The sequence below is a fragment of the Pongo abelii genome, chromosome 3 (assembly GCF_028885655.2).
Source record: "Pongo abelii isolate AG06213 chromosome 3, NHGRI_mPonAbe1-v2.0_pri, whole genome shotgun sequence".
Taxonomy (NCBI): Eukaryota; Metazoa; Chordata; class Mammalia; order Primates; family Hominidae; genus Pongo; species Pongo abelii.
This window is the reverse complement of record NC_071988.2, coordinates 55,617,277-55,638,254: the sequence shown is the minus strand read 5'-3', so window position 1 is coordinate 55,638,254 and position 20,978 is coordinate 55,617,277. Positions and strand designations below refer to the sequence as shown.

The window sequence follows — 20,978 nt, the reverse complement described above, 5'->3', positions numbered from 1 at the left end:
TTTGTTTCATTGCTTTATTGCTAGGTTTTTGGAGAATGTGAGATACACACACACACACACACTCTAATAATAACCTCGTGTGTGTGTGTATTTATGTGTTTGTTATACTTTCGGTTTACAGCAACCTTTATGATATTTTTGATCCAGTTTTTCCCTGGTGTTCGAAGTACTTCTAGCTAGTAATTGAAACTCATAAGGTGGCTTGTTGCTGCTTTCTGGCCACCAGGGTGCCATTAACAGCAGAGCCACTGGAGCCACTGCAGTTCACACTTGAAAGTTCTAGGGACTGAAACTGATCTCATGTTTTTCTTTCTTTGTTCAATCCAGCTATGTCAACCGTTTGAACTCTGTGTTATGGAGGAGGGAAATTTAATTTCTGGAGCTTACTGCTAGCTAAGCAAAAATGTGCAGCTTCTCATTCTTGTAACGGCAAATAGTTAAAATTTCGTCTGTGTCAAGTTTCTTTTCTGGGAGTTTTTGTAAGTAAAAAGAGTAGAATTCGTGAGTAAAATCATGAATGAAAAATATTTCAATCTTATTAAGTAATTTAGGATACTTTTTCATATCTTTAGAAATATATATATATATATATGAAATAAGGCTGGCTTTATGCTTCTTCCTTTAAAAAAAATGCGAGGGTATCTTTTATGAACAGGAATACTTCCCAGTAAATATAACAGATTAAACTCATATAACTAATTTCTCTACGTTCTGAAACCTTTACTAAAATGACAATGAAGAGATTTTTAAGACATACAATCCTAGGGCAATGGAAAGAACAAGACACAAGACAGGCGATAATAGCTAGACAGCTTTGGAAACTGGAAGGTAGATGGATGAGTGGTAACTAATTGAAGATACCTGAGAAACTTCAGATCTAAACTGATTTTGAGAAAAGCTTAAAATGACCTTCATCTGAATATCTAAGGGAGTGATGGTACCAATGATGGCTTTTCCTGCGGTGGAAAATAAAATAAAAGTAAAGCTACTTCGTAAGTCAGACTCTGAAAGAAGCCTAGGTACTTGAAGCCGGGTACCAGTGTCTCTTGTATCCCTGGCACTCTCTTTCCTTCACTTCTTAAAGAAGTAGACAAACAATTTAGCTGGCTTTTCTAATCTGATGTATAGTATATATAGTGTAAATTGTGACTTTTTTTTTTTTTTGAGATGGAGTCTGGCTCTGTCGCCAGGCTGGAGTGCAGTGGTGCCATCTCGGCTTACTGCAACTTCTGCCTCTCGGGTTCAAGCGATTCTCCTGGCTCAGCCTACCAAGTACCTGGGACTACAGGCACCCGCCACCATGCCCGGCTAATTTTTGTATTTTTAGTAGAGACGGGGTTTCACCATGTTGGCCAGGATGGTCTCCATCTCCTGACCTCGTGATCCACCCGCCTCTGCTTCCCAAAGTGCTGGGATTACAGGTGTGAGCCACAGGCGCCCAGCCAATTGTGACCTTTTTGAAAGGATAGTTCATTTCTGTATTATGAACAGATTTTATGTTTATTATTTTATTGGTTTGGTTGTTATTTTTGTTTCTATTTTCTATTTGTTGTTTTGTTTTGTTTTAAACAATAAAGTATTTTTAGGACTCTTTAGAGGACTTACCTTATTGAACAAGTACATGTTGATAATAAACAATCTTATGGCTTTATTTAACTTTGATTAGTGCTTTTATATCCTTTTTTTACCTGTCTTACTTTCTTTTTTCTAGCTTCATTTTTTATCTGTATCCTGTCTCAATTATATAGTTTATTTTAATAACATTGATGGATTGAGGCCTTGACGTTACAATGAAATTATCACAGATAAAATTTTTGTCTTGATTTTAAGCCACAACAATGGTGATAAATACAACAATAACATTCTTTCTAAGAAAGATATTACTATCTTCCCTTTCTCTAGCCAGCTGACCCCAGGATACAGTATCCTTGCTGCAAATTTCTTAGTGTTTAGAGTTGTTGGGGAATTTTATATGGTAAATTGGTAAAAACCTGAATGGAAAAGGAGAATTATTAATTTTGAATATTTTTCATTAATGAATGTTCAGTGTTGGGATATTATGTGTTAACATCTTGATCCTCTTCATTATCTTTTTAAAAAATACTATAATCTTAATATTAGTGAAAATCTTTGTAAATAACTTCTCAGTATGACAAACACAGCCCTTTTTTTCCTCAGTAGGCTTATTTAGTTCTTCTAAACACCTAATTTTCCTTTTACTTCTGAAGGTCATCAAGATAGCAGAGCTAATTAATTGAATAAAACAAGGAAATTTTAGTGTTTTATTTCCTTTGTGGTTTTAATTTTTGCTATGAAATTTAAAATTAAAAAAGAAAAATAGTTATACATCTCCTTTTTTGCCTTAAAGGGAAAAAAAGGCAATTAATCCCCATCTCCAGAATTAATTTGAGTGAAGACTAAGGGTAGAAGAAATTATTGTTTTTGTCTATGTCTGTACTTGTAAGCAAAACTTTAGTCAGACAATTAGACTGCAGTAATTATTCATCAAGAGCCTGCCTGCATGTCGGTAGCTGTGTTGGTATATTTATGTCAAACCAGTGTTGCTTTTAGTGATTTCTAAGAATTTACAGAACCAAGTTAGAGGCATGTGTACAGAACAAGGAAACTTTGGGGCTGAATTAAACATTTCAAAAAAAAGTAGTCTTTTAAAGTAAAATTATATGCAACCATTGACCTGACAACAGTGAGCCAAATCTCTTCATTTTCATTTAAAATATGCTGTAAAGCTTCTATATTCAGAGTAAAATCTCACCATATGCAGATTATTCTATTAAAAAAAGAGAATGCTAATTCATACCAATATTGACATTATAGCTATTGAATTAAACAAAAATGTCCATATAATGTTCTCACTGGGTGTTACAAAGGACACATATCCAACGAGAGGATGAACTTATTGGAACAGATGTCTTAATTTAACATTCTCATCATTGCCTCCCATTTTTCCAAAGATTTTCTTATCAATTTAGTCTGATCCATTAAGAATCTTTTTATACATGTCATGGGATAATAATAATTAAAATAAAAATCATAATGATAAGAAGAAGGAGGAGGAGGAAGAAGAGACAACAATGAAGATGATGATGAAAAAGAAAAAAAGAATAGTTAACATTTGTGAAACATTTACTATGTGCTAGGCATTCTGGTGTGCACTTTATGTGGATTATCTCATTTAATCCCCATAAAAAATGGGTAGGGACAAATTGTGTTTCTATTTTTAAAACGAGGAAAATTGATCTCAGAGAATTTGAATATTTTTTCTCAAAATCACATAGCTAGTAAGTAATAAATTTCAGATTGAATTCAAAGCAGTCATATTCAAGAACTCACTCTAACCATAACATTCTACTCCTTTCTCCTCAATGCCAAGTTTAGTCATATCGTAAAGAAGCTATTATAATGTCATCCTTTTCAGGAAAAATTAAGCAAAAAATGAGAAAACCACCTATTTCCTCACGAGTTTTTTCATTTCAGAGGGAAACAACATTCAAAAAATTAATGTTCCAGAGGTCACATTAATAGACCAATAAATAGGAAATGGTTTTGAAATCTCTCTAACTTTAAATTGTTTGCCTTTATAACCAAGCATTAATCTTTCCCACAATGGCCTAGAATAACATATCTACCAATTTGAAGAACTGACCCAGGCTCACTGACTTCAAACCTTATTCTGTTCTTGCTACCCTCTTTCATTTAGTCTTTGCCACGTCTTCTTCCCTAAGTTCCTCAGTTGTTCTTGCTTCTCTTAGTTTAACTGTACACACTGTCCTGATAAAACCAGTTCTCACTCAGCAATGTCTTGACTTTCCAAGAGACCATCCCAATCAGTGTGCTTTGGTTCTTTCAAAAGTGGGCACAACAAAAGTTATCTTTAATTTTTTTTAAGAGAAAGGATTGTGTTCAAGCAGAAGTATGTAGTAACAACCCTATAAATTTAAAATAATATGAATGAAAAACAGAAAATACCGTCTCACCTTATTTTGTGAAGTTTGAATTTTAGGATGCAATCCTTTCAGAAATATTTCTGTTTAGTTTTCTCCAAAAATAAAACACATTTCATGTTTCAAGAACTGATTCAGTCTCTCCCATCCTTACCTGTAATTTCCAGTAACTGGTAGGCAATTTGTACCTGACCTTAATTCTTCCAGCAAGTATTTACTACACTCTTCATATGTATTTGGTACTTACTAGGCTATAGGGAGTCTCTATTGAGGAAGGCAAACATTCGGATAATAACCCTAAGAAGTATATTATTAGTTTGATAGATGTCCTCTGAAGGATAACACTGTTATATAAGAGCACTTAATAAAGGAATGTGATCTAGTCTGAGGTGGTGGTGGTGGGTGTCATGTGTAACCCCTAAAAGGGACATGAGCTGAAACCAACGAGGAGAGTCAGGAAGTGCATGAAGGTGGAATGGAACTCAAGAAGAGGAAACAGCATGGCCAAAAACCAGCCTTAAAGATTCCATTTAAAGTTTGTAACTGGCACTCAGAGTACAAGGGGGTGAATAAAGAGTGATGCTAGAGATTCGGACGTGTTTCAGATCATGCAAGGTCTTACTGGCTACACGACAACATTTTGGCTTAAGCCTATAGATAGTAAAGATTTGTTGAATGGATTCAAGCAATGGTGAAAAACAGTCTATTCAATTTGCATTTTTTAGGAAATGAATGGCTTAGTGAAAAAAGAAAAAAATTAAATCGATTTGCATCTTGAAGAGATATGGCTGTAGAGTGGATCTGATGGACCGGAGTAGATATTCAAACTGGAGTCAGCAAACAGCTTTTATAGGTTATTAGAGTCTAAGGGAGCTATGATAGCATTTTAGACAAGTAGTGAAGAATGGGATATAGAAAATGAGGCCATGAGATGTATTCCAGATGACTCCTGGGTTTTTTGGTTTATATTACTAGATAGATGATAGTAAGAAAGAAAACCTGGAAGAAGAACAGTTTTGGGCAGAATATTCATTCAGCAAATATTTTGTGAGTGCCAACTCAAGCCCTTCCCAACCAGGGTTCCTTGAAAGAATTAAGCCCTAAATGCCTCCTAAAACATTTATTATATGTAACGAGTTACTGCTTTCCTATGCATCTAGAATGTACCAGTCTTGTAATCCTTGGAAGAATTGAAAAAATAGTCCGTAAAGTCATTTTATATAGAGTTTAATTGTTTTGTGGAACCCGGATTGAGAAAGGCTGAGTTACTTTATGCCAGATATTCTACCTGTGCCTTGAATCTAATGGATATGAGATGTCATTAAGAATTTGAAGTGAAGATAAACCATTGTCATAAGATTAACTATAATGATGTAATTTTATTTACTAAACTACCCCCAAAAGCAGCTTAAATATTTTGTTATATACAGTTAAGAAATCTATTTTTTAAAATTTATAAATTACTTTAAAATTACACTATTGTAGTAGATATGCCTCATTAATGTCCTCATTCTCAGTTACTTTAGGGATAATTTTTTTGCCTTTTATTAAAAAATGCAAATCATTTTGAAAAATTGCCTAGATAATGATACTGAACCAAAAAGAGCTGCAAATGTAGAAAGTGAAATATAGAAAATAAAACAATGTCATGTGAACTTTGAATCTTGTATGTAATTACATTAAGGTAAAGTAGTATTGTTTTTCATCCAGCCAAATCATTCAGCGGTTATTTATTTAGTGCTTGATATATGCCAAGCAGTGTTCATGCCACTGAAATGAAGCAGTGAACAAACTAGATAAAGTGTATATGTTTGTGGGTGGGGTAGGCCATGTTGCTCTTTATATAGGGTGCTCAGAAAAGTTCAGTCATAAACGTAATTGGTAGTATTTATTCCAAAAACTACATGAACTTAATGTATAAATATTAGATGCTTTAATGCTATTTTTTACTTGCTTTAGATAATAATCTTGTTAGAATAAAGCATATAAATATATGCTCACATATATATACATACACGCATACCAACATGAATTGGTGTATGTATATACATCAGCACATACATTAGTTACGTTGCTAATTTATAATTTCTCTCTATAGCAACCCTTACCTAGATATTTTCTACTTATTAATTTGAGTATTTTTGAATTTGAATATAGGCCATTTGTCCCTTCACATACCTTAGGTTCCTAATGAGAGGTCAGACAAATATATAAAAATGCGTAACACAAAGCTAAGAATTTGGATGGGGTCAATACAGGGTAATACAGGATCACACTGGTAAATCATATGTCTCAGCATAATATGGTAAGGAAGACTTTACAGAGACAACTAAGCTTCTTAAAGGAGGAATAAAGATGAACAGAAGTGTGGGTGTGGGTATTCTAGGCATAACATTAAACTAATTTTGAGTAGTAAGTAAGTAAAGGGTGAAAACTGCATTCATTAGCAGTGTTCTCTTTTGCTCTATTTTATGTATTTCTGTATAGCATACAACCATGATTAAGTGTCTGCAAGTGTCTATTAAGAACTCCTTAGTTTTTGTAGAGTAAATTAAATGCCATTATACTTTCTTAACACTCTACAGTTTAAACTATATATTTACATGGCTTTCTATTTGATCTTAAAATCAAATTAGAAAACCCTGGATAAAAATATTAAGTCATTTCTCACTTTAAAATCTACAAAAAAAAATACTTTTTTATGTGATTTAAGGATTTATTTTAAAAATATTCCTGTATAGTGATTAAATTAATGTTTTACACAGTGACTTTTGTTTAAGTATGTCTTTAGCTCTATCTCTTTCTCTAAATATCCATTTATTTGGATTAAACTGCTTATCGTCAAGTATTCATATTTTCATACAATTCATAATTCAGCCTATTTCTTCAAACGCAAAATTTGGGCAAGAACCAAGTTGGTGTTGTTGACTGTATGCCATTTATAATCTCCTCAAACATCTTTAAAGATTTTTTTTTCTCTTTTGATCTCTAATTTAATATCCTATTAGTACGGTCTGCCCTATGGCAAAGTTGAAATGTGAAATTTCTTCTTTCTCAAGAGGGATGAAGCACAACAAAATCATTCATCACTAATTAAAAATTTAACTTCAACACCAAGGATGTTTCCTAAGTTATGTTTATATAAATCCCTTATTTTATAATTGTATTTTCTATTATAACTTTATGAAGAAAAACTGGAAGTAGTTTATGCTGATGAAAGAACGCAGTTTTAAAGTGATATAGACCTAAGTTAAGTAACAGCTTTTATTTATCAGTGAAATTATCTTTACATAGTCCTCCTGAGTTTTACTATTTTAATCTCTAAAAGGAAATAATATTATCAAATATTAACATATAGGTTTTTATGAAAATTAAATGAAATGTAATATACTACTCAGACACTTCATTGTATCTGACTTAGAGGTAGTGCACAGTTGTAGTTTCTTTTGAGTTCCTCTCCATATTTTAAATTAAATGTCTGTCATTACATTTAACTATTAGGTTGATGTGAAAATAATTGCTGTTTTTGCCATTACTTTTAATACCTACAATAAGAGTATACTTCATCAATTCATAATTTTAAGCTGGATTTGCTCCTTTTCAAATAAATTAAAATAACCCTCTACCCTTTATTGCCTCTGATTAACATTTTTATTATCAATTGCCATTTCTCTGATGAATCATGAAACGTTGTATTGCTACTATTTTGCAGAATTTTGAACCTTTACTTGATCTTATATTAATTTTCCCTTATTTAAAATTTGTCTTTTCTACTTGTAGCTTGTGCAAAAAAAAAAAAAACTTATTTTTTTTAGAAATGTTCATATATATTCCTTCAGAATTGGCACAGTGGTAATTATTAATAATGAATAGTTAGCTGAATGTGGTGGCTCACGCCTGTAGTCCCAACATTTTGGGAGGCAGAGGTGGGTGGATCACCTGAGGTCAGGAGTCCGATGACCAACCATGGTCTGGCCAACATGGTGAAACACACTCTCTACTAAGAATACAAAAATTAGCTGGGCGTGGTGGCAGGTGCCTGTGATCCCAGCTACTCGGGAGGCTGAGGCAGGAGAATTGCTTGAACCTGGGAGGCGGAGGTTGCAGTGAGCTGTGATCACACCACTGCACTCCAGCCTGGGCAACAGAGCAAGACTCAATCTAAAAAACAAACAAGCAAACAAAAAAACACAAACAAAAAAGTAAATAGTGCCTTTCAGTATTTTGGAATTACAAAAGACTGCATTTTACAAAATAGAATAAATTGTAGGGTTTGGGTATTTCCAAGGGGATAGTACCCTTCTAAGTCCACCCTGCCTGCTTATATTGCCTTAATTTTCCAATTTTTTAAACCTTTCTTTTGCATTAAACTTTTAAAAAATATGAACACATTGCTTTGAAGATTATCTGAGTCACTGTCACATGTTTTGTGTTTGGGTGGGCTAGGGGATTGAGGAAATGAAAGGAGGACATTCAGAAATAAGGCTCTACAGATAGGCAGGGAGCAAACCTGAATAACAAGGATGCTTGGACCAAATGGGTTCATGTTACAGAGTAACTCTCCTTGGAGTTAATTTGATAACATGGTACACATTCTAATGATAATGGTAATAGTAATAATAATAGCAGCTAATACTTACATAACATGGTTATGTGCAAAGCTTGCTATTAATTTACTTAATTCTGTAACTACCCTTAAATATAAGTGCTAGTATTGTCTCCTATTACGTTGTGCAAAAAAAACTGACACAGGGAGGTTTAATAACTTGGCCAAAAATTACACATCCATGAAGTGGTGAAGTCTGGAGACAAATATGAGCAGTTCTATCCTAGAGTCTCTCTGCTCCTCACTCTTACCCTGCACTGCCAATCTGATCAGCCTTGCTGGTCCTATCTACTACTGACAGCTACGGTAACTTAATGATTAGTAGGATGAAAATAATGCATGTTTCAGATTCTTTGACAAAGTATTCACTTTAAGACAAAGAAGCTCTTAGAGAATAATGACTATTTATAATGTGGTTTACCCATCACTGAGTTCATTCAGCAATTTCATTTAACATTTTTCATCCTATTAATGACAAGTTTAATTTAATTATAAATGAAGGGTATGAGTCTAAATCACAGTTTGACATATTAACCTCCCTACTTAGAAAGTTCTGTTATGGTTTCCTAGCATGGAAGATGGCTGGTTCTTTTCTCCTGCAGAAAAGATTACTCTTAGCATTTTTTTCATTCTTGTTCAGGTTTTGAAGGAAGCGTTCATTTCTTCTCAAAGAGAGGGCTGTAAAGATGGTGGGAACTGCTTTGCCAAAATTCAACTCATTCTACTTCAAAATACAGCTCAGGGACAGCCCTGTATAAGAATCTTAGCATTAAAGAAAATGAAATTGGACTTTGTTCTTGTTGACAGTATATAAAACCCCCAGAGACTAAGTGCTGCCACAGGATGGTATTGGTACTTTCTGTTTACATAGCGTCTATTTCTACAAAGCAAATACAGCTTCCCTTGCATGAAAGCCTCCCAGTCTCTGGGACCTGAAATCTTGATACAGCACTAGGGTAACAAATCCATGCTGAGAAAACAAGTGAGAATTTGGTGAGAATGATATGCTTTGCAGAGAAGCAGGGTGAGAATTAGTGAAATTTGTCATATACCGATGGAGACTCTTTGGGAACCTCTTTCGCTTAAAAGTACTATGGAGATAGAAAAGATTCGTTTTCATTTCTGAAAGAACAACCTGGAATATTTGCAAATAATTGATGCTGACACTATTAGAAATTAGTAGAGAAAAATGTTTATCATCTTGGCAATGTAGTGAGAGTAATTATGCCCCTATTATTACTTACTTTGTAGACATGTATTTGCAGTTTAACAACATTAATCTATTCATCTTGTTTATTCAGAGCCATCAACTATTAGTATCTCAAGTTGTTCTATATGGTTTTTCTCCATTTTAAAAAAAGTACAAGTGGCCAGGCACGGTGGCTCATGCCTGTAATCGCAGCACTTTGGGAGGCCGAGGCGGGCGGATCACGAGGTCAGGAGTTTAAGACCAGCCTGGCCAACATGGTGAAACCCCCTCTACTAAAAATACAAAAATTAGCTGGGCGTGGTGGTGGAAGCCTGTAATCCCAGCTACTCGGGAGGCTGAGGCAGGAGAATTGCTTCAACTGGGGAGGCGGAGGTTGCGGTGAGCTAAGATCGCACCACTGCACTCCAGCCTAGGCGACAAAGCGAGACTACGTCTCGGGGAAAAAAAAAAAAAAAAAAGTCCAAGTAATTTGGATTTATCCAAAAATTATAATGCAGACTGCCAGAATCACAGTCATTTGCATTGAACATGTGTCCTAATTGTATCCATGTGTTGGCATGATATTCTGTAGAGACTAATTCTAATCAATTCTGTCTAAACATTCTGGATTTCCCATCAATTACTATGCTAAGTCCTTGACACAATTCCTGCCAATCTTTGGGCAAATGCCTCCCAGTACTGCTATTTTAACACCCCAGAGTGCGAGCCATATGACAGATCTCTTCATCTATGTATTTTGCATGCACACTTTCTTTAAATGTGAAAGACAACCCCTATGAAATCAGCACTTCAAAGTTATTATACTTTTCATGGATTTTAGTGTACTGTATAGATTGGAACAGAGTATTATCCCAGTTTTCTGAACTGAATTGATCATTAAATTCTCATAGGGTTTATACACATGTAATATTTCAGGCATACTTAAACCTTCCTAATTAATATAATGTTTCTTGAAAGGTGAAGTAATTTTTTCACTATTGATGTTATTAAAATTTCATATATGTAATTTATTCATGACATTTCTGTTTTAATCATAGCTCTTTTTACTGCAAGTAATAGGAACTCAGTAAAGAACAGCTTGATTGAGAAAGAAATATTTTTGGAAAAATACTGTTAGCTGACTTCATGCTGTCCTGGGACAAAAACTGTAAAGATATCAAGGAGTCAGAAATCTACATGCTGTTGGTTGTTGTTGTTTATCTTCCTCTCACTCTTTCTCTTTTCATCCCTCACCCTCTTTACAACTCTCTGTTTTTTTCACTCTTATTTTTGTCATTGTTAAATGATTCTTACTGCTAAAGTGTGCAAATGGCCAACTTTCTCATAGTCATCATGTTTACACATCTGTAATTTAAGAAATCAGCTACAGCTGGCTAGCCAGATACCAGGAAAGAATATTTGGTTAGGTTGTAAATCATGGTCACAAAGTAGATATACAAATGTGTGCAAAGCACATATGGAGCCGTTTTATGGACAGGGAGATAGATGGTAGTTCTCAGATGTGAGGTTAGTAGACTCCTTGAAAGATGTCTACTTACCTTGTCATTTAGAAGATACCATAGCAGTCATTAGGTATTATGGTCGAAATAGGACTGTAATTTTCCCTTCACTACCTATCTTACTATTCTAAATAATTCTGAGTGCTAAATAAATGCTTACTACATGATTAAATGAATAAAGTAATCAATAGCAGGCATGTCTTAGCATAGCTCAACTTGTGTTGGTAATTCTATTATATTCCCATCTCCTGGGCTAAAAATTGTGGCAGTTACCTTTGACTGTTCCTTCTCTTTTGTACTCTTTTACAATACTCTCAAAGGTTTTCTTTTTGTTGTTCCTTTGTTATGTCTAATGAATTTGCACCTTTCTCAATATTTCTAGTGACATCTCCATAATCCCTGACTTCACCTAGATCAGCACTTTCTAAATTCAATTTTATGCAATAGTCATAACCAGTGATATATTAATGAATGTTCTAGAAAAAAATAATAAAAGGTTTCTAAGATCAAATAAATTTAGGAAAGCTGCATACTTTTTCACCCCTTGGAGATTCACAATGCACATTAATGCCTTTAAAAGTTCTATAATAAAGAAATCCATTTAATATTGATTAACTCAACATTTCTTTAAAGCATCTAACCAAGGAACCCTTTTCATCATAAAGTACCTGTTAGTATCTCATAAGACTGGTGTTCTATAGATCAACGATTGGTAAATGCTGAGGTAGACTCTTAGAAGGGATTCCTGTTTTCTCTTTTCTTATTATCTTGCTGAGTCTCTCCACCCTATACATTGCTGTTAAAATAATTATTACAAAATAGCACCAGGTAATGGGCACATAGAAAGTCATTACCAAACTTTTGTTGGCTAGATTAACTACACAGATGAAGAAGAAAATGAGTTTAATTAAAATCAGAAATGTGACACTTGTTACTCAACTAAAATAAGCTAAATTTAATTTCTTTTTTTTTCTTTTCTTTTTTTCTATTTTTAGTAGAGACGGGGTTTCACTGTGTTAGCCAGGATGGTCTCAGTCTCCTGACCTCCTGATCTGCCCCCCTCAGCCTTCCAAAGTTCTGGGATTACAGGCGTGAGCCACTGCACCCGGCCGCTGAATATAATGTCAAAAAGAACAATCTAACTAGCAGTGTTTTCTTTAAAAGTAAACTCTTATTTATGTGCCTATATCAATGAGGTGCCTATAAGAGAACTATAAAACAGTATCTAGACAACTTCTTAGAGCACACTCACCAAGTCAAAGATAATTACTAATAGGACAAGTCAAGTGCTATTAATTTTGATCATTGCTTTCTTCATTTTTATTTGCCTATGTCTAATTTTATTATTTCAGTCAAAATGATGAATACTAGGAAATGAGTTTTTCATTTTGAAATTCCTACCTAAAAAAAAATTTATTTTGCACACTAGAAATTTTAAGGTTGCAATAATCTTTTCATGTTAAATAAATGTCTATATATATATTGTGAAAGTGACATTCAGAATGAGAATATCTTATTGAGTCTTTAAATCTCTGTGAGTACTAGCTTGTTCTTTTAAGTTAATGAAAGAAAGCAATAGTCATCATCAAAGCATATATTGTTTAAAAATCAATGAAGGAATTGCCCTCTTTCTTGCTCTTTCTACTTTCATTTTTTCTTCCTCTGCCTGGAAGCTTAGGAAAAGTCTTTGTTCAGCCTTTAGATGTACAGTCTGGTGTCATGCCTGTTAAGTTCATGATAAAATTGAACTAGTGTCATAATCTAGCCTACATATTGGCCCTTGATGTTTTATACCAGGAAGTTAATTATCAGCTTCCTTTTCAGAGCCTTGTCATACCCACACAACTGTTCTGTTTTCTTGCTTATTTTATTTCTCTTGCTAAGTGTAATTACAATAATTATTATTGTTTCCTTATAAAGTGTAAATACATATTACCAGTATATTATAATCATCAGCTGAGATAAATGACCTTTCTGGGTTTCCAGAATGTTTTAACCTTAGTTGATCTACCATATTTGTGTAGGATTGATGCGTTATATACACGTCTGAGATATTCACATTTTAAAAGGCTCATTACTTATTTTTTCAGGAAATAACACTGATAACTTTTAAAGCTTAGAGCTTCCCAATATTAATGTGGTTGTTCACATCTAATATTTGAAAATTATTTTACAGATTTTGAAATATACCTTCATGTATTACTTTATTTGGTCCTTGCAGAACCCTGTGAAGATTATAGACATTGTTATTCTATATAACGAAGGAGTGAACTGCACATTAGAGAAAGTCAGTTGGATTGTGTCCTCATACACATAGTGGGCGTTGGAGCTGACTATTGGAGAAACTCTAAAACCAATTTTTCTTACTCTCTTATTCTTGGAAGTGTAACTTGATAAAACTGGACCTATATTGCAATTTCGAGTTTTAAAGTATGAGTATTGTTTTGACACACATACTTAGACTTGACATCTATTTTACGTACAATCCTAAGTTTATTTTATCTTTTGTGTGTTCCTTTTATAATATAAAAATAAAGTGGACAGTCTCAGTATTAATGCTAATTGTAAATCACCCCTGAATTATAGCATTCTGTCAGCATATGATTTCACATCCATTAAGGGCACAAAAATGAAGCAAGTGTTAGTATACTGAGAAGTAAAAACAGTATACTACTTAAGAGCTCCATACAAAGTCAGAGTACCGTGGCTTAAATTCATCCATTACAAGCTCTGTGACCTTGTCCAAGTTACTGAAGACTTATTTTTCTTACATGCAAAGAGGCCATCATTAAAGTGCTTTTCTTGTAGTGTTTCTCTGAAAATTAAATGGCATAATATGTGTGAGATATTTAATGCAGTGTGTCTATTTAGTAAACACTTGAAAATTGTTAGCTATGAAAAAAATAAGATTAAAACTTTAAACTATATGCAAGCCCTAGAACATCAAAATACACAGCTCCGAAGAAAAAAGAAATGAAAAGGAAGATAAACAATTGGGGAGATGAGAAAGGGTAATTAAAAAGAAATGTGATGGGGCTGCTGTTTTTATTTAAGATGTAGAAAGTTGTAAAAAGTGAATGCCCTTCCCAGCTTAATGATAAAAGTAAGCTGCATAACCTACAAAATAAAATATTTTAGCTCATCAAAGAATAAGGTCCAAAGAGAAAGTAACTGAGTGAATTAAAATCCAAATGTGATCCCTCTTACTATATGCAGGATATATAACGGCTTTAATTTTTGGAAGGAACATTTTTCATTTGAAATCTGCAAGAGCCCTATTTACAAAGGGGAATGTTTTCCTATTCCCCATCTCTTTTCCATTCATCTTCACTGAGAACTCATGAGAAAGACTGAGGCGAGGGCAAGAAAATTGAGAAGCAAATCTTTTTTTTTTTTTTTTTTTTTTTTTTTATGTTTCCTTTCTTTTTTTTATTTATTTTATTTTATTATTATTATTATCATTATTATACTTTAGGTTTTATGGTACATGTGCGCAATGTGCAGGTTAGTTACATATGTATACACGTGCCATGCTGGTGCGCTGCACCCACCAACTTGTCATCTAGCATTAGGTATATCTCCCGATGCTATCCCTCCCCCCTCCCCCCACCCCACAACAGTCCCCAAAGTGTGATGTTCCCCTTCCTGTGTCCATGTGTTCTCATTGTTCAATTCCCACCTATGAGTGAGAATATGCGGTGTTTGGTTTTTTGTTCTTGCGATAGTTTACTGAGAATGATGATTTCCAGTTTCATCCATGTCCCTACAAAGGGCGTGAACTCATCATTTTTTATGGCTGCATAGTATTCCATGGTGTATATGTGCCACATTTTCTTAATCCAGTCTATCATTGTTGGACATTTGGGTTGGTTCCAAGTCTTTGCTATTGTGAATAATGCGGCAATAAACATACGTGTGCATGTGTCTTTATAGCAGCATGATTTATAGTCCTTTGGGTATATACCCAGTAATGGGATGGCTGGGTCGAATGGAATTTCTAGTTCTAGATCCCTGAGGAATCGCCACACTGACTTCCACAAGGGTTGAACTAGTTTACAGTCCCACCAACAGTGTCAAAGTGTTCCTATTTCTCCACATCCTCTCCAGCACCTGTTGTTTCCTGACTTTTTAATGATTGCCATTCTAACTGGTGTGAGATGGTATCTCATTGTGGTTTTGATTTGCATTTCTCTGATGGCCAGTGATGGTGAGCATTTTTTCATGTGTTTTTTGGCTGCATAAATGTCTTCTTTTGAGAAGTGTCTGTTCATGTCCTTCGCCCACTTTTTGATGGGGTTGTTTGTTTTTTTCTTGTAAATTTGTTGGAGTTCATTGTAGATTCTGGATATTAGCCCTTTGTCAGATGAGTAGGTTGCGAAAATTTTCTCCCATTTTGTAGGTTGCCTGTTCACTCTGATGGTAGTTTCCTTTGCTGTGCAGAAGCTCTTGAGTTTAATTAGATCCCATTTGTCAATTTTGGCTTTTGTTGCCATTGCTTTTGGTGTTTTAGACATGAAGTCCTTGCCCATGCCTATGTCCTGAATGGTAATGCCTAGGTTTTCTTCTAGGGTTTTTATGGTTTTAGGTCTAACATTTAAGTCTTTAATCCATCTTGAATTGATTTTTGTATAAGGTGTAAGGAAGGGATCCAGTTTCAGCTTTCTACATATGGCTAGCCAGTTTTCCCAGCACCATTTATTAAATAGGGAATCCTTTCCCCATTTCTTGTTTTTGTCAGGTTTGTCAAAGATCAGATACTTGTAGATATGTGGCATTATTTCTGACGGCTCTGTTCTGTTCCATTGATCTATATCTCTGTTTTGGTACCAGTACCATGCTGTTTTGGTTACTGTAGCCTTGTAGTATAGTTTGAAGTCAGGTAGTGTGATGCCTCCAGCTTTGTTCTTTTGGCTTAGGATTGACTTGGCGATGCGGGCTCTTTTTTGGTTCCATATGAACTTTAAAGTAGTTTTTTCCAATTCTGTGAAGAAAGTCATTGGTAGCTTGATGGGGATGGCATTGAATCTGTAAATTACCTTGGGAAGGATGGCCATTTTCATGATATTGATTCTTCCTACCCATGAGCATGGAATGTTCTTCCATTTGTTTGTATCCTCTTTTATTTCCTTGAGCAGTGGTTTGTAGCCATACTGAGTCTACTGTAGTCAGTGAGAACTAAAAGAAAGGCCTTTGCATTCTGGGCCTTACACTGAGCAAGTGGCAGAGACAGTTTACCTCAGGAGAAGGGGAAGGAAAATTGAGATCCCCCCTCCCATCATAGGTACATATGCACAAGACTGGACCTTAAGCTGGGGAAGGAGGGGAGAAAGAAGAGCTGAGACTTCACTTGCAGATTGCTAAAGCCTGAGAGCAATGGAGAGAACTGAGAGAAGCCCCACAGATACTTTCCATTGAGTGACCCAATGCATATCTTCCATTCGGGGAGGGAGAGAAGAGTTAAGAGAGAAGTCTTCTACCTCACAAGTGCAGTGCATTGATGGTAAAGATAAGAACTGAGATAAATCCCACAGGTGTTCTGGGCCTTGCAAAAGTACCAGGAAATGGCCCTATACCACTGGGACAGGCAAAAGAGAGTTGAGGTATACCTCTCATGCATCCGAGGACAGCACACAAGAACTAAGAAAAATACCTCTAGGCACTGAGACTCTTAAGTCCTGCTACAGAGAGGGTTCTGATTTTGACCTCAAAATTTAAGCCCATGTGAACTGAATTTACTTAAAACAACAAGGCTCAGACCCATTGTAAGAGTTTCCTAGGGCTGCCATAACCAAGAACCTCAGACTGGGTTGCTTAAATAAAAATTTTTCTTATGATTTTGGAGGCTAGAAGTCCAAGATCAAGTTGATGGCAGGGATATTTTTTCCTGAAATCTCTTTCCTTGGCTTGTAGATTGCCATCTTCTCCTTGTGTCTTCACATTGTCTTTCCCTCTGTGTGTATATGTGTCCTAATTTCTTCTTCAAAGGGCACCAATCGTATTGGACCAGGACCTACCATATTTGTGTATCACTACTGCACTATATACAAGTCTCAGTTATTGACATCTTAATGGCCTCATTTAACTTTACCCCTTAAAAGACCTTATCTACAAACATAGACACGTTCTGAGGAACTGAGAGTTAGGACTTCAACATATGAATTTGGGCAAAAGGGGATACAATTCACCTCCTAACCCCTATGGAAACTACACACTAGACTAACTCATTGGACTGTACTGTCAACTTGTCTGAACAAATGATGTACTTTTTGCTGTGTGTGAATGTTACTTCCCTCAGTCCTTATTTTTTATACACAATGCTCACATTCACTAAAAAAAATTACAATACACAAAAAAGCAGGAAAATATAATCCTTTGCCAAGAGAGAAGGAAAGAATCAATAGAATCAGAGGTAGACATACCTCAAATGTTGCAATTATCAGTAAGGGATTTTAAAATTCCTATAATAAATATATGAAGGGGTTTATTTGAAATGGTGTACAACATGTGGGCTAGTTCCTCATCAGATGCAGTGGAAGCCAGGAGATAATGGAATAACATATTTGAAGTTCTGAAAGAAAAAACTGTCAACCTAGAATTAATACTCCACCAAAATATCTTTTAAAAAGAAGGTGAAATGGAGATACTTCCCAAAATTTAAAAAGCTAAATTTTTCTCTAAAGCCGTTATACTACAGAAATGCTTTTAAAATGTTTTTTAGGCTAAAAAGAAATGTTACCAGATATGTATGTAGTGATCTTTGAGTTGAAGAACATTTCAGAGAATCATATGTAAATAAATTAAAGAAATTTTCATTTATATAAATAGGAATATAATATGTATATGCATAAGAATATATATTTATGTGGGAAGATATATAGGCAAATATATATAGGATGTATATATATATAAATATTTTTATATAATAAATACATATATATTTTAAGTTTTGTTAAACACATTTGTCTGACTTAAGGAAAAACATTAACAATATAATGTGTTTATGGCATATATAAAGGTAAAACATAACAGTAAGAACACAAGGGATCGGAGGGTGATAATTGAAGGTATACTATTGTAAGGTTCTTAGGTTTGTCATGAACTAGTGGACTATTTTTTGAAAGTAGACTGTGATATATATTAAAGGTACACGTAACAATATTATGAGCAAGAACTAAGACCAGCACAGACAGCCACTGTTACAGGTTGAACTGTGCATATGTTAAATTTCTAACCCCCAGTACCTCAGAACATGATCTTATTAGAAAACAGGGTCACCAAAGATGTAATTAGTTAAGATAAGATAATATTAGAGTAGAGTGGACTTCAAATCCAATATGACTTGTGTCCTTTTAATAAATAGGGGAAATTTGAACACAGGCATGCACACACACATAGGTAGAAAACCATGTGAAAATGAAGGCGGAGACCAGGCTCATGCAGCAGAAGCCAAGCAACGCCAAGGATTGCCAGAAAATCACCAGAAACTAGTAGAGATTATAAATTTCTGTTGTTTTAGCCACCTTGTTTGGTACTGCATTACAGCAGCTCTAGGAAACTAATATGGACATAAGTAAAAGGTCAATAGAGGCCTGGCGTGGTGACTCACGCCTGTAATCCCAGCGCTTTGAGAGGCCAAGGCGGGCAGATCACTGAAGGTTAGGAGTTTGAGACCAGCCTGGCAAACATGGTGAAACCTTGTCTATGCAAAAATACAAAAATTATCCAGGCGTGGTGGCCTGCCTGTAATTCCAGCTACTCGTGAGGCAGAGGCACAAGACTCACTTGAACCCGGGAGGTGGAGGTTGCAGTGAGCCAAGATCATGCCACTGCACTCCAGCCTGGGTGACAGAGTGAAACTCTGTTCCCCCACCCCCCAAAAATGTCAATAGGAAAGATAAAATGGAATACTCAAAATAGTAGAGTTATCTGTTTCCAAAACAAGGCAAAAAGAAGGAACAAAGAAACAAAATACAGATTGTATGAGATGAATTCAAATACCTGGATAGTAGACCTAAATCCAAACATTACAATAATTGCATTGAATATAAACATCCCAATTAAAAGACAGACTGGATAATAACTGTTTGTCAGTTTCTCTTAAAAATTAATACATATCAACTTTATGGCCCTGTAATTTGAATCCTAAGTATTTATCTATGATAAATGAAAACATGCATCCACAAAAACACTTGTATAAGAATATTCATAGCAGCTTTGTTGATAATAGTCAAAATCATGGAGTAGCTTAGATGTTCATCCATAGGAGAATGGATAAACAAAGTGGCATATTCCTACAATAGAAGATTGTTCACCAATAGAAAGGGACAAACTAGTGATGCATGCAACAAAATGAATGACTCTCAGAAGCATAATGTTGAATGGAAGAAGCCAGGAACCATGAATTTAATACTGTATGATTTCTTGATCATAGAAATCAGATGAGTTGTTTTTGGGGGCCAGTTGAGTGGGGGTTCAGTGAAAGAGAGTATGAAGACACTGGGGTAGTAGGATATCCCAAACTTCATAGTGGTGTGGGTTAAATGAATCTAGGCATTTGTCAAAACTGACCAAAATACATTTAAAATCCTTTGTTTTTGGTATGTAATTTGCAATAAAAAAAGAAACATTTACTTATTCTGGCATACAGTCCACTTTTTAAATTATAGTACAGTTTATCTTTACTAACCACTGTACACCACGATTTAATCTCCTGTTATGTTACTACTACTACAAATATTTAGCAGTAATGTTTATACACTGAGTTCCAGTTTACAAAATATTCTACACAAATAGTGTTTTATTTAGGCTTCAAAATTTCTCTAAGTTAAACAGGAAAGGCTCAGTATAATTATCCCTCCCCTGTAGAGGCATAATGTTGCTCATATGTTTATCCAGAATTGGTGACGTGATCAGTGGTTAAAGCAAATCTTAAATGATGATATTTTGGCTCTGACTCGCTTCAGTGAATTTCTTCTATTAAAAACTCAATTATATGTAAATTTAGATCCTCCTGCTTTCCTCTTCACTTAATTTGAGTGGTCCCATGTCTCACATATGTGAAGCAGTTCTTTTTTAGCATTGTGTGGTGTAAGGCTTGGTGGCCTTTTATACTGACCACATTTCCTAAGCCAGTCAGACTGTACTCCTATATCCCTCAACAAAACCTGGTTACTGAAAGAAGCCAGAAAACCAAAGACAATAGTGAGGTTATTTCCTATGTGAGTATAATAGATTTAGAAATGGAAGAAGTGACAATTCAAAGTGCCTTTGTACTCTAAAATAGAAAACCCATTTTTAAGCCATATTTGTCTTCCAGTCCCCATTCCCCTACTGCCTCATGAATGTTAGATGTATTGTGATGATTATTAAAAGATCTAAAGTTTTTGAGGCCTTTGGTCTTTATAACTGTCTTAGGTGTAAGATATGAGTTTGGGATGATGTTTAATGTAGTATATGAATAAATGCCATACCTGTAAAAATAAAATAATCATATACAAAATTTGAAAAATTTGAAAAAAACTATCTCCCAAAATAGGATTGAACATTATTACTGCCATGTTCTGAAACTGGTTATCAAAACCTATACTGTATACTTTTAACATAGAAAGGAAATTTCAACAGTTACACTCGCAGACATAGGAAAGGGTGAATATAAATTAAAATCCCTCTGGAAAATAGGTTTATTATCCAAAATAATACTG

General features: G+C 34.7%; 1 protein-coding gene across 50 annotated transcripts in view; it reads left to right on the top strand.

Annotated features, from left to right (window-relative positions):
- ADGRL3 (adhesion G protein-coupled receptor L3) overlaps positions 1-20,978 on the top strand; it is an 858,853-nt gene that overhangs the window by 419,766 nt on the left and 418,109 nt on the right. The window lies entirely within an intron of this gene.